We start from the raw sequence: 15,474 nt of genomic DNA, 5'->3' as shown, positions 1-15,474 counted from the left end.
AGTTGGGTTTACAGAGGTTTTAATGTTTTATTATGGTTTTGTGGGGAAGTATGCAAGGTGTATTAAGGATATGAGCAGTAGTAATAATGTGTTATGGGTTAGGTTAAATCATTTTTGTTTTTGTGATAGGAGGCATGGTGTAGAGGTGGTCTGTCTATGAGATAAGTGAACTACAACAAGCTGGAAGCAGGTGTGCTTCATAATCTCAAGGCTTCTCTTGACGGATGAGAGGACATAAGTAGCATACTGTGTCTCACCTAACCTAACAATGTTCTTAAGATTTTCTGTTCATGGGTGAAGATAACTCTGCCCAACTGAGTAGGAGAATCTGAGTATTTTCTGCGCCCTGGAGACTATGTGATGGCAAAAGACTACAGAAGAAAGAGCTGGAAAGACCCTATGTGGGGTGTTTGTACCAGGTGTTGTTGGCTACCTTAATGATGGTAAAAGTGGTGGAGACAGATACTTAGATTCATGTTTCCCACTATAGGAGTGTTCCAACCTCAGCCATTCGGTAGCATTGTTGTCTTTTGTGTGTGTCTGTGCTTGTGTCATTGCAGCAGTAACTGTGAGCTTCCCAATGGGTAGGCTGATTGAAGGACACTTTTCACAGACCGATGTCGATAGATTGAGAGGGACTCTGGTTGATCCGGAGACCCTAGTGACGGGGGAAGGTTAACAACTGAAGTGACCATACACATCGTTGTCCAGGTTATACCAACGATGGTACTGATAGAGGGGAGTATCGGGTATCATCTTAACCATTGTACCAGAGTGAGGGAACTGATGATTAAAAGACTTTAAGGACCTTCTAGACCACCGAGAGATTCCAGACCACCGAGAGATTCCAGACCACCGAGAGATTCCAGACCACCGAGAGATTCCAGACCACTGAGAGATTCCAGACCTCCAAGATGCACCAGATATCCTTATCATTGATTTCTCTACACTTGTATCGTATCTGAAGATTATGCCTTTGTTAAATGTTTTTCATGACGAAATGGAATGTTGGTTGTTCAGGTCTGAAGGGGGGGATGTTTTATGATGTTATTTGAAATGTGCCGCTTGGAGGGTGACGCCCGAGGGGAGACTGGTGATTGGCCAGAAGAGGGGGTAACCCTTATTTTGGTATTGTCTATATAAGAAGGGTTTTAGACAATAAACCCCAGAGCGGTTATTATAATTCGAGGCAACTACTCTCCAGACAACGCGTGTCTGTAATCTATGCTGTAACCTCGTGGTATGAATAAAAACTTCTGACACGATGCAGCATGGATGGACTCTTTTGTTGACAGCGATAATTGCCACCATTCATCATATACGACATAATGGCGCCCAACGTGGGGCTGGTTTTGCGTCTCTTCCTTGTTTCAGTCAACCGCCGGCCTAACTCTCTCTGAAGCATGGCCGAAAAAAAGGGTGAGTGTCCTTACCGCTTCGGAGGTTGTTAGATTGGATATGACTTGTGTACATTGAAGAGATGTTCCATTATAACCTGGCCTCAGGTGGCGTTGTTGCTGGTCGACTGGAGTCTGCTAAAATGTGATTTCATTGGTAACTATAGACAATGATAATTTAGAGTGAGACATTTATATTTCATTGGTAACTATGGGCAATGACAAATTTAGAGCAAAAGGAACGGTATAATTGCGATGATTTCATTGGTAACGCGTGACAATGATTGGTAAATTATTTCATTGGTAACTATGGTCAATGGTTGGTAAATTCAGATATGCGCATTCTTTAGAGCATTGCAGGTTTAGATAAGCCCTCGTGACACACGGGGCGACCACAGGGTGGGCCAAAATCCTGGACATGCGTTATGAGTGTTCAGGTTCAGTCTGGGACTGGGGGTTGGTGGGACATTTCTTGGGGATGGCTTACTCAACTTCTGTTCGACGGGATAGTTGCATTGGGGGGGATCGCTCACTGAAATAGCCATACCCACGGCAGAATAAATTTAGGGCAAACGAAACAGTAATCAATTAAAGATGCAATGCGGGGTGTTCATTTGTATAGCTAGTAGGCCGCAGTTGGCTAGAGGCTGAAGTTAAGGCTGGATTGTTTTGGGTCACGTGGTACATCGTTGCTAAGGTTAGTGTGAATCATGCTACATTCTACATGGTGGCTGAGGTGGATGCTAATGCTACAGGCTAATTGTGTTTTGTGCCACGGTGTACCTTAGGCTAAGCTAAATGCTAATGTTGAAGGCTAATTGTGTTGCGTGCTACATGCTAACGGATATCCTTAGAGATTCCATTGCGATGGACTAAAGTCTCTTAAATTTGTATTTGTGTGTAAGTCAGGTTATATGTTTGGTGAGCTCTGTTATGTGTAATTGTGTGAGTATAAGGTATAAAATGGTGGAGCTGTAGCGTAATGCTGTCGTTCTGTGGTGGGGGAAGCATGGCTTTAAAATTGGATGTGCGCATGTGCGTGATTTTACGGGGCTAAAACTACAACATGTGGTTATGTGCTAAGCCTACAAAGCACAGCATTATGGGTAAGGGTCATAGGTCCCATGTGGGGGGTCGGAAGGGACAATAGTCACAGAATAAGAGATTTTGGGGAAAAATCTCCTAGGTGTTAAACGGCTGTTGTTCGAACGTGAAACTATTTGGCGAGATGTAGTAAAGTTATAAATCAAATATATGTTGACGGAGTATAATTAATTAAAGTAAAAGACGATTAAAATTAAATGAAATGTTTTGGAGCGATCTATTTAATAAATGTATGGGCATGTGTTTAATTTTGCGACATTACACTACAGCACGGGGGAGTTGGAGTTTATGGCACGAGATTAGGGAACGTTTTGTTTTACGGCACTAGACGGCACCACGATGGGATGCTGAAACTCAAGCATGAGGTTAAAATGATATTTGCGCATGCGTGGATTTCTGTAAAACAACACATTGGTTAAACTGCAGGGGGAGACAGAGGAACACAGACGACGGAACAAATACGCATAAAGAGATTTTAACACGATGATTCTAGTTTAAACTGCGATTGGTTAAAGATGAAACTTGTTTTGTAGCCTATTGAATTTATAAATTAAATATAGGATAACGGATTATAATACATTTAATTAAATAATTAAATAACGGATTAAAATAAAAAAAAGGTTTTTGAGCGATCTATTTAATTCTGAGTTTAGTCTTAGAGTGAATAATGTAGAACGAACGAATATTGGATGGTTGGAAATACTCAGTGATTGCATTAACTGCTGAAATCGTGTGGGTGTCTATGTTTTTGTGAAATATGAGAGGAACATGGAACGGCGAGACGAGAGAGAGAGAAGGGGCTGACGTGTGCGTCACGAACAAGGTGTGACGAGGCAGACGAGAGGATCGGATCAGGCTAGTACACAAACTCATCCTAACAGAATATGTGATGTTATGACAATTTTACATGGGCTTGGCAAATACTATTTCATTAAAAATTGCATTTTGGAAGCTGTGTATCACTGGGGTTTAATTACAGATGTGTTGGGAATCCAGGATGGATTGAGGATTCTTCTGTAAATTTATGATAATTAGAGCTAATAGAGCAAGGGGTTATGGGAATTGGAGTATTGAAGGGTTGTAAGGTTAGAAGGCTTTGTTTATGGGTATTTTAGTCTGAAGATTACTAACTTGCATTTACTTGCATTTGATGGGTTGTGGTAAGGTAGCCAACACTAATTGATATTGGTGACATAGGAATAGGAATTGGGGTTAATTATTCAGGATGGTTAATGGATTTGTTTAGGTTATATTAAGAATTACAGGGGGGGAAGCCTATATAACTTATATAGTCTAAAATAGGATAGTTCACAATAAAGGAATATAAAGGGCTTGATATAGGGGAAAATTGATTAAAATAGTCATTTTTTAATCAAAGTAGGGTTAGAGTAGTGTTAGGAGAGACTAATGGCAGAAGTTAGTACACCTTTCTCACATATGGATTCAGCAGAAAGACATCATCCAGCAGGGTGATTATGGCATCAGAGATGAAGACGAATACGAGCAGAAACGACGATGAAGATGAATTCAAAACTCCAGAAGGAAGGAAAACCGGGATGTCTGATGGAAGTTGAAGATGAAGAAAGCGATGAAGATTTGGAGATTAAAGGTGCTTTATTTTCAAGAGGAGTTTGTCCTACAAGGACTGGCACAGAAGAAAAGTAAGAAGATGATGGAAGATGATATTTCGAGGACAGAACTTAGAACTAAGGTTGAAGAATACTGATATGTCAACGACGAGAAGGAACAGGACTAAGAAAACTGCTGAGAGGATCCCAAGAATTGGAGAAGAAGAAACTCTGAAAACTCAATCATACAACGGGTGGAGAAGCTTGTGTGATGAAGAATCAGGGTGAATCAAATCAACAATCACTGTTACAGCTTTAACTGAACAACATCAAAGGCAATTGTACCAGCCAAGGGGGGACCAGATGTTCCATATCGACCGCCAGTTTCTGGACAGACACAGAATTGGAGAGGGAGAAGAACAAAGAAGAAGGAGGAATATTTCAGCTACACTTTCAGCAACTTTCAGAAGACTGGTATAATTATGGACAGATTGGGTACTTTACCTGTTCATGCAACAAGTTAGGAGGAAGAACAGAGAACATTTTTAAGGAAGATACAGGGGCAATTCAAGATCACCTGTTAGTGTCTAGAGGAGATCCGGAAGGGGGGTGCATTGCTGAGAGCCTCGATTAGAGGAGAAGAGAAAATGGCCAACAATTGAAGTAAAAACAACCGACCATTAGAAGTGATAGTGAATAGGGGAAAAACTTATCTGGGTTCAGTCTAAAGAGGTTAAACATATCACTCTGTAAAATAAACTAATTAGGTTAGGATAGGGATTGAAAGTTGTAAAACAGTTTAATTACTCTTAAGGAATCAATTGAGCTCTGCTATAGAAGTCAAATAGGAATTAAAAGAGACAATATACCAATGACATTGTGGGAAGAGATGCATGGTGTAAATTGAAGTATTCAATCAGAGGCACAATAGACGACTGACTGTCTGGTAGACTATTTTAAGAAGTAGGGTTTTTGGGGAATCATTTGCTTAAAAGATAAATATCATAGGAAGGATGATAATGTATTAGATTGCCTGTTAGACAATCTGTCTGGGAAAAAACTTAATAGGGGTGACTGTTATTTTGGGTTACATTCTTACACTAAGAGATTTGAGGTTAGGCTAAAAGGTGTTTAGTCGGTTTTGCCAAGTCTGTGTGTAATGAGTCAGAAGCAGGTGGGGAACTTTCCCAATCACATATTCCAAAAATTTGGTGGTAAGAGATTTTGTCAATAAGTCAGGGGAAAAGGTTTTAAATGTTATGAGAGAAAAGATTAGATTAAAATAAGTTAGGGGTAGGCTAGGTTGAAAGAACTCTGAGACAGTAAGCTAAGTTTCAAAGTTAGTAGTAAGACAGAGAGAGAACAGTGAGGAAGGACATTTTAAAGTTTAGTGGGAAGATATGGTAGGAGTTTAAATCGGTTAGGAGCAGATGCATTGAGAAAGTATGTATTGCTGAATGATTTGAGGGTGATTGAGTATCTATATTTACAGTTTCCAGCAGGGAGATCAAGGTCATTATAGGTGTATTTTGTGTAATCAAAAGTTTGAAAGTCAGGGATTTAGAGATATGACTGAGATTTGGGGAAAAAGTGACACTAGTGGTGATGGATGGAAGTACAAGGAAAGAGTTCAAAGTCTTAGGGGAAAACTGGGGGAAAACTAGGAGTAACTAAGGACATCAACACGTGAGTCTATTATAACAACAGTAAGAAGCAATTTAACTCTTTCAACATTGATAGGTATTAAAGTCATAAATATATTGCATTTGATTATAAGGGAACCAATACAGCACCAATTTTAGGGGGAAAACACTTATTAGGGTTTAGGATGGGGACGTTTCTCCCATATGGAGAGATAATTATGGAGAATAAGTGTTGTTATCAGGACCAGGAGTAAAAGGAGGTATAGTTTAGAAGAGGGTTAGGAGTGACTGTTCACTTATGTTGCGTAATATTATAGAGAAAGGTTAGGGAGAATATATGTGTACTTATCTAGTGCAAGCATTAGAAGTTGTTCCGGTTAAGAATTATGGGTTAAAGGGCTATGTAATTCGTAAAGTGATGCCTATAATGGAAGATTTGAAATCTGTTCAAGCTTCCGCAGTCACCGAAGGAGTTCAGGAAGAGTAGATTACAGTCACTCCAACAGTAGATAAGACACAGAGGATAATGGGATATGGGTAGCTTTTCCACTAGAAGGAATTAAGGGTTTTAATTCATCAACTAAATCAACGACGGTAATGGTAACTTTGGAAAGAAATGAATGACTCGGGAGGTTATGTTACGGATGGAGAGGGCTGTCAATGATAGTACGAATGGGATTAAAATAGGAGAGCAGATATTAATAGAAACAATATAGATTAATCTGAAATGGAGAATAGAGATTCATCATGGAAGCTGCAGGATGGGGTCTTTTGATTTTGATGACAGAGGGGGGGGGCATCTGATCAGTGCTGCTCGTTCCTCTGTTGTGAAAATTAGAGATAGATTAACTCATTCTGTAAGAATCAGTGAGGAATCTTGAGGGTTGATGTCTGTTGGGGATGCCAGCCCAAGACGTGTTAGACGGTCGCGCGGCCTCTGGCAGGTGTGGGTCAGGGTTATGCTTTGTCATGGCTGTGGTATCGGCAACAGTCATTGACAGATAAAATAATGTAGTTGTCAGACCAGTAGGGTTTAAGTGTTCTTGGGTAAATGGATTACCCTATGGGAATTGTTAAATGGGAAAGGAAAATCAGGTAACAACGGTACCCTGAAGTATTCAGGTGAAATATTGAGGGCTAAAAGTTGTTTTTGTTCTAATAAAACATATGAGGTAAAGGGTGTGTTTATGGGAAGATCAGATTGGGATGTTAGATGATAACTTTGGATAAGTATGACCTTAAGGGTAGTAATGACAAATAATAGGTTACTTTTTATATATCAGGTAGTAAGAAGAGCAGGACTTTGATGGTTAAAAGATTAGCTTTTGACTGACAATGTGACTATGGGAATTTTAGAGATATTTGGTGGGTTTGTGATGATAGAGTATATTCTTACCCTATGGGGGATAGGATGTTGTTACAGGTCAACGTTGAAGCTTCCATATGAGGTTTTACCATTATAAGAGGGATAGCATTGGACACAGCTAACTCTAGGGTTAAAAGGGTGACATTACATTTACATTTTAGTCATTTAGCAGACACATGGCGACATGTCATAGTCTTCAAGCCTATCATTGAAGGGTAAGTCTAAGGGAGAAGGGGGGACTTCATTCATGGTATGGTGTAACATTTGGGAAGATAATATTGATAAATATTAGTTATACTTTGAGTCCAGATAGTTCAGATAATATCACTGGGGTTATAGATGCATTATAAGGGATGCATTTGAAAGGATTTGGTTGCAAGATCAATTAGGCCAGTAGGGGCAGTGATGGGTCAGATTCTAGTTTAAGCTTTGATAACACTGTGTGATGTTTGTACTGACTTTTGAGAAAGTTATGAGATTGAGATAGGTTGGAGAAGTGGTGCCTGGAGACAACACTCAGATGCCGGTGTTGACTGTTCCTGATCTGGATAAAGATGGACAAGTGGAACTGATGGATAAATATCATTTTGGATTATTTGATGATTTTTCAAATTGGTTTTTCAATATTAGTATGATTTTTTGTTTGATTTATGAATCAAAGGGGGGAATGGATAATGTGATTCATGCATCATTTATGTATCATTTTTTAAATTCTTAGGTGAAATGGAGGTTTAATTTGAAAGTGGTTGTTTTGCAAAGGATACTGTTTGGTCGTTTATTTTCTTGTCATTCCAGAAGCATTTGGGAGAACATGTGGAGATTGGAATACTCAAACAAAGACAATATGAAGGGACAATATGACTGGAGGAGATGAAACAAGGAGGGTGTGGCTGATTCCATCATCAACAAGTCCATTGGAAGAGGACACTACAGGGAGAGGAAGTGTAGTGGACTACATTCCAGTGTCTGCAATGGAATATAGACATATTTGATGTGTAATACATAATTGTGTCATATTCTTAGGTATTGATTTTAGTAGAATGATGTTTGATGTTATTGAATGCAGATGAGGATCTTAGATGCTTTTGTTTATTTCGATGGGGTTAGGGACAGAAGGTCTAGGAAGGGAGAGATTCATTGTACGATTCGATGGGTTGACCAGTCGTACAATGGATATTTATGGATAGGATTTTGTTTACATGGGTATTTAATTACATCATAGTTATAAATGCATTTACATGAGTTATGAGGTTATCTGGAGTACCGACGGTGGTTGCCTGGGGCAGAGGGACCGTGAGAGAATTTTACTGTCTTGATTGATATGGATGGATGGCTGCTGGACAGTTTTTCGCTCTTACACTCCATAGAGATTTCTTCATATGTCATAGTAATGGATTCACACTTCATAAACAGGTATTTCATAGGAAGGTATTTACACTCTAGAGGAGAATGTGTTTGGTTTAATGTTAAAGATACTCAATAAGATAAATGGTTAATAGTCATAATCTTATTCTGTTTGTTTTCGAGACGTTTATGTCGTCTCGAAAGGGGGGAATATCGTATCTGAAGATTATGCCTTTGTTAAATGTTTTTCATGACGAAATGGAATGTTGGTTGTTCAGGTCTGAAGGGGGGGATGTTTTATGATGTTATTTGAAATGTGCCGCTTGGAGGGTGACGCCCGAGGGGAGACTGGTGATTGGCCAGAAGAGGGGGTAACCCTTATTTTGGTATTGTCTATATAAGAAGGGTTTTAGACAATAAACCCCAGAGCGGTTATTATAATTCGAGGCAACTACTCTCCAGACAACGCGTGTCTGTAATCTATGCTGTAACCTCGTGGTATGAATAAAAACTTCTGACACGATGCAGCATGGATGGACTCTTTTGTTGACAGCGATAATTGCCACCATTCATCATATACGACACTTGACTAGTTACCTGAGAATAAGGGGAATGGGGTACTGATAATAATAAAGAGCAGAAGAACAAGACATAGAAGGGATATAGACAGGATTAGAATGTATATTCTTGCACAGGCAGGAACCATAATTAAAAATACAGTAAGGGATCACTATTAAAATACAAGGGTTAAAATATTATTGGTGTGTGAGAAACCAGCACAAAGAGTATGGGGAAGTCACATGGGGTAGTGTGACTTTAAGATAATGAAAGAAAGAGACAGGTGAATCATAGACATAAGGAAAACAGTCCAAGACTTAGATAAACAATTTGATGTAGTATTTGGTGTTAGATTTCCAGGGGAAAGTGTTATTAGAAGAGAGAAGTGTAAGCAATTGTTAGAATAGGAACAAGGAAAGGGAAACACCAGAGTAATGTCAAATAGAGTATGAGCAAAAATATAGGAATGTTACAATAAAACAATTGGGTTATATAATTTGGGAGAATTCAAGGGAGAATGTGAAACATAATGATTTGTCATGTAGACAATGTTAATAGGGATGTTTTGGATTGGAAATTAACTCAACTGAACTGTTATGATCTGTCCTTTCCTGAGGTTACTACGGATGGTGTCGTAATGCATTGCAGAGATCAATTGGCCCAGAACGGTGTAAACCTCAATAAAAACCAAAAATCCTCTACTCGGCTGAAGAGGAACAACAAAGGCGTTGAAGACGTTCCTGTCTAACCCACCTCTGCCAGGAGACCTGAATCCAGCATCAAATCAAAGCAATCAAATGCCTTCTCTTTTGTGCTTTTTCTTTCAAGAATGTGAGGAAAGAGGTCTATGCAAATGCAACGTTCTTCCTAGTTTGGGTATACTGGTTTGCACATGGACAAAGCAGGATGATGGTGGAGGTGTGGCGGTTCAGGTGTGACATTGGAATTGGGACATTGCTATGGGTAATCCAAGATGAACTATGAAGAACATAATGAAGAACATAATGAAGACGCCAGAAGATTGAGTGCCGGTAGAGGAAGGGAGTGTTAGTTGAGGTAGTATGTTGATTAAGGAGGTATTATACACTACTAAATTTATAGTAATTTGGACAATGCATTAAGGTACTGATCTGATGTAATTCTTGTTATGAGGAAGTTAATGCTAGAATTATTATAATATAAATATACATTCGGCCAGTATCAATATGTGCCAAGGTGAGAGTTTTAACTTTGAATGATGGAACAAAGGTGACTAATTAAGAATTGTCATTCTAAAGTTGTTTTGGGTAATTAATTTGATTATGATTATAAATTATAAGTGGACTGACTGATCTGAATAACTTATTAATATTAATGCTTAGTGATGGTGACATGGCAATTACTTGATTAGATATGGATATTGATTATTTTGATTGTTATAATACTTGTGATATGGGTGATTAATCTTTGTATTGATGGGACATTGGTGGAATGTCCCATAGGGGGGATTATATGGTATTATTTTATGTATCATGAAGGCAAATGTAGGGAGAGGTCAAAGGTAAAATAATAATGTTAGTAATAAGCATGGATATGTTGTAAAATTAAAAACCTATATGCCTTAAAATGTTTCTGGATTGAGAACCAGTTGAAGGGTGAATACAGAGCAGAGACATTTATGTGTTTTTCATAAAAACTCCCTGCAGCTGGTCTGGGAATGTCAATGACGTGATGGCTGTGTGGAGATTGAAGTAACAATGGAACTAGTGTTAGCATTTCTTTATGCTTATGACCTTATGACCTGACACATGGCCACATGCACATAATCTTAGGGGCCGGGGAGGATGATGAATGATAAATGTTTTATAATGTGTTATGAAATGATAATGGTGAAACAGAATGAACATGTTTGATATTTTATAATCCAGATATATGCTTAAATAAGGAATTTAGACATGGAGTATATGCTGTGTTTTAAATGAATGCATGTGTTCTTTCACAGGGGCTCTTAAACTGGGGCCATGGGTTTGTTATAGACATATGGTATGCATTACATTAGTTTTTTAAGAAGGGGCTTTTAAGAAGGGGCCTAAGCACGCAGCCAATAGAATGATAGAATGAGAGGGGTGGTACAGAACTAAAAAAAGTTAGGAATGTACGAATGTTTTTTCATTTGTGTGGATATAAGAGATCTTTAAGCCAGAAAGGGACAGTTGGTTCCATGGAGCAAACTCTGGCTTTGTTCTGCAATAAAGTCTAATTCTTGAATTCACAGGCTCCGATGTCTTGAGAGATATTTTTGAGTTGATTATCTAGTCAAATATTTCTACCACGACAATACCTTTACGAATACTTTGTCCCCCGGTTGTACTGTATTCCTCTTATCCTCCTCAAGCTCCTCCTTTACCTCTTCTTGTCTTTGCCTGTCAGAAACATATGTGGACAACTTTTTATGAAAATTGGCCATATATGTAACGTACGCTCTCATTTCATCTTCCAACAGAGCCAAGCTTGGACCCTTTCCGCTTGTTCGCAAACAAGGCGTAGGCATCCTTCTTCCTGTTACCAACTCATGGGGTGTCATACGTAGATCACGCAACTCACTTGAGCGACACACCATTAGTGCTAAAGGAAGCGCCGCTATCCAGTTTAGACCCGTATGTTGACAAATGTTCACAATGCGATTTTTCAAGACACCGTTCATTCTTTTACACATCCCTTGACTTTGTGGGTGATAAACTGCTCCAAGACGTTGCTTAATTCCCAATTTTTGCAACATCAATTTAACTGATTTATCCACAAATTCCCTTCCATTGTCTGAGGATATTCGATCGGGTAATCCCCACCTGCTTATGACTTCTTTACACAAGAACTTGGCAACCGACTGAGCATCTTTACGCTTGGTTGGACAAGCTTCCGTCCATCGTGAAAATCTATCTACAACCACCAACATGTATCTTTTCCCATCAACTGGTTTTATCATATCAACAAAGTCAATAACCAACTCACGCATAGGACCCTTTGGTGTAGGAATGTAACCCGGATGAACAGTTACCCCTCTTCGAACATTATTTTTCAGACAAATTGTGCACCTTCCTATCATATAATCAATTTGTTCAAACAAATATGGAGCCCAAAAACCATATTCCTTTGTGATCTTTCTGTTAACCTCCCCCCTCGCAACATGCGCTAACCCATGTGCTTCCTGAATCATCAGACCTAAGAGGTCTAGAGGCGCTACTATCAACCCCTCATGGTTTCTCCACAGACCAGTAGCATCTTTGACCGCTCCTCGGTCTAGCCATAGCTGTTTGTCGATCATAGAAGCAGCTTCTTGCATCAACATTACATCCTGAAGCGTAATTTTGTCTTCCAAGTCCACTCCATGAGTGACCAGCAAAACTTTTCCCAATTTATCCGCTCCTGTGACGGCTTTTGCAGCTTCATCAGCAGCTTTGTTCCCTTGTGTCACTCTTGACACATCTGTTTTGTGAGCTGCACACTTAGCTATCGCTATCTCTTTAGGCTTCATCATAGCATGCAACAGCTTCATTATTTGCGCATGATGTTGTATCGGAGAACCATCCGTTTTCTTAAACCCTCGACCTTTCCATACTGCCCCAAACAAATGACATACACTATGTGCATATGCTGAATCAGTGTATATCGTTACTCGCTTTCCTTCTGCTAACAAACATGCTTCTGTTAGCCCCACAAGTTCAGCAAGTTGTGCAGACGCAGGCTGTGGTATTACTTCAGCCTTTTCCACAACAAATCCAGTTCCTCTGCCTTTAACTACTGCATAACCAGCACACAATTTATCTCCCACCCGATAACAAGACCCATCCGTCCAATACTCCAGGTCTGCCTCACGTAATGGAAAGGCTTGTAAATCTGATCTAAGCCTAGAATATCTCTCTGCTTCTTGGACACAATCATGTGGCTCACCATCCTCTGAAGTTGGTAAACTCTCGGCTGGATTTACTGTATCACACCTCACTAGGGTGACATCTTCCTGCTCTAAGAGCCTATGATAGTCTCTGAGCCTAGGCATAGTCAATGTATATTTCCCATAGTTCAGAAGATTTCTGAGACTATGATGGGTAAGAATTGTTACTGGGTAGCCCATAGTGACCGATGAAGCTTTGTCATACATTGAATATACTCCCACCATTGCTCTGTAGCACAGTGGTAAACATAGTTCTACGTCTGAATAAGCCGTAGAGTAGTAGGAAATAGGCTGAGGATTCGTCCCCGTGCCTGTCGGTTGACAAAGAACTGCACACGCATATCTACCTCCAGTAGAAGTAGACACATATAGCAAAAAGTTATTTGAGTAATCTGGTAGTGTAAGTGCAGGTGCCTCCTGCAACCTCTGTTTAATCGTTTCAAATGCCACATGGCCTTCCTGTGTCCAGGAAAGATTGCTATACCACTCTCAGTACCTCTAACCATAGCTCTCAAAGATGCCATCAAACTAGTATAACCCTCCACCCAAGCTGAGGAATAACCAGCAATACCCAGAAATGTCATCATCTCTCTGACCGTTCTAGGCTTCGGAGCCTTACGAATAGTTTCCACTTGCCTGTCCGAAATGTTTCTGTGGCCATGCGTTATGTTTTGACCTAAATACACAACCTTCTCCTGGCAATATTGCAGCTTTTTCTGTGAAACCTTATGGCCCTTTTCTGCCAATACCTGTAGCAATTTAATTGAGTCTCTATGACATGTTTCCTTATTTTGTGAGCAAACCATTATATCATCTACGTACTGAATGACAGTGCTCTGCAATATCTGATCTATCCCTACCAAATCATCCTTCAGTACTTTATTGAAGATATGAGGAGAATGCCGGTACCCCTGTGACATTCTACTGTACTCATAGAATTGTCCCTTATATGTGAACCCAAATAAATTCTGACTCTCCACACTAAGTGGAACACTAAAAAATGCTCCACATAAGTCTAACACTGTAAAATGTGTCGCATCAGGAGGAACTTGGGCTAACAAGGTATGAGGGTCAGTCACTACCTCATTTACTGCTCTCAAATCATGAACCACACGATAAGTTCCATCTGGTTTTTCCACAGGCCACAAAGGCGTGTTACTCCGAGGGTTTTTTGTTGTCCTTAAAACACCTGCTTTCGAAAGTCCTTCAATTTGTGGTTCAATCCCTTGGATTGCTTCATCTTTCAATGGATACTGATTTTTCCATGGAGGTCTGGCTCCTGGTCGAAGTTCAACTTTCACAGGTTGGGCTGATTTTACAAGTCCAATATCGGTACTGTGTTGAGACCACAACCCTTCTGGAACTTGTTGCAACATCTCCTCTTTCATAGAGTCTGAATCCATCTTCATATTGCAAATAGATTCATGTGTCATCCCTACAGCCTGTGGCTCTCCTTGTCCTTGAGCCGAAATCATTATTTTAAGAAATCGTTGATCTTCACTTCTCCAGATCGCCAAATTCTCTTTCATTGGTCTGAAAATAAGTTTCTCTGCTTCTGTCATCATTTCTCCTATTTGCTTCTGCTCATAGCCTTCCGAAACCAACAAGGTAACATGTGGCACACTCTTCTCAATCTCAAATTCTTTATTCAGATAGTCGTCTGTGTTTATCTTCATAGCTGCTCCTTGTGGTCCTAAAATAATGCAACTTGAGCTAAGTTGAACATTCTTCGGTTGATGACTCAACCATTCCTCTGAGTGTGGTTGGGCAGCCTTCTTGAAATACTTGAGCGTACAATGGAATGGATATTCCGGAAGCCTCGCATCCGGCATATTTGCAACAATAAATCTCTCCCATATCTTAGCCTGCTTCATAAAATCTTCACTGAGATTTCCAATCCAGAATACTGAAGACGAATCCATCTCTGTCATCATCAACAATTGGTAAACCTTTTCCTTTGGCATTTCTACCAGACAGCCGTCTGGTGTACATCTTATTGTACAGTTCAATTTACACAATGCATCTCTTCCCAATAATGCAACAGGTGTATGTTCTGATACCAGTATGGGTATTGTAATTTTCTGATTTTTATAGCAGAGCTCAATTGGTTCCGTAAGAGGAATCAGCTGTTTTACTCCCTCAAATCCGATTGTCCTAATGAGTTGATTGGACATAGGGAGATGTGTAGCATCTTCAGGCCGAACACAGGTGAACGCAGCTCCGCTATCCGCCATCACTTCCAATGGTCGGCTGTTTATTTTCACCTCAATTGTTGGATCTTTTTCCGGTCCTGATGCTACCAGCTGACACCCCCCTTTCGGATCTTCTAGGCACCTCTAGAATCCTTGCTCCGGACCCCTGTAGGGGTTCACCGGTCCTCCAGATGATCTTGACTGGCCCCTGTATCTTCCTCTGAAATTCCCTCTGATGTTTCATCCTGACTTATTGCACCCACGGGCAAAGTGACCAACCTGTCCACAATTATAACATGCTTCTGAAAGTTGCTGGAAGGATGATTTAAATCTTCCTCTTTCTAAGTCCTCTCGTCCAGAAACTGGCTGTGGAT

Source organism: Coregonus lavaretus (genome assembly GCF_964263955.1).
Source record: "Coregonus lavaretus genome assembly, chromosome: 10".
Lineage (NCBI taxonomy): Eukaryota > Metazoa > Chordata > Actinopteri > Salmoniformes > Salmonidae > Coregonus > Coregonus lavaretus.
This window is presented reverse-complemented; position numbering follows the sequence as displayed.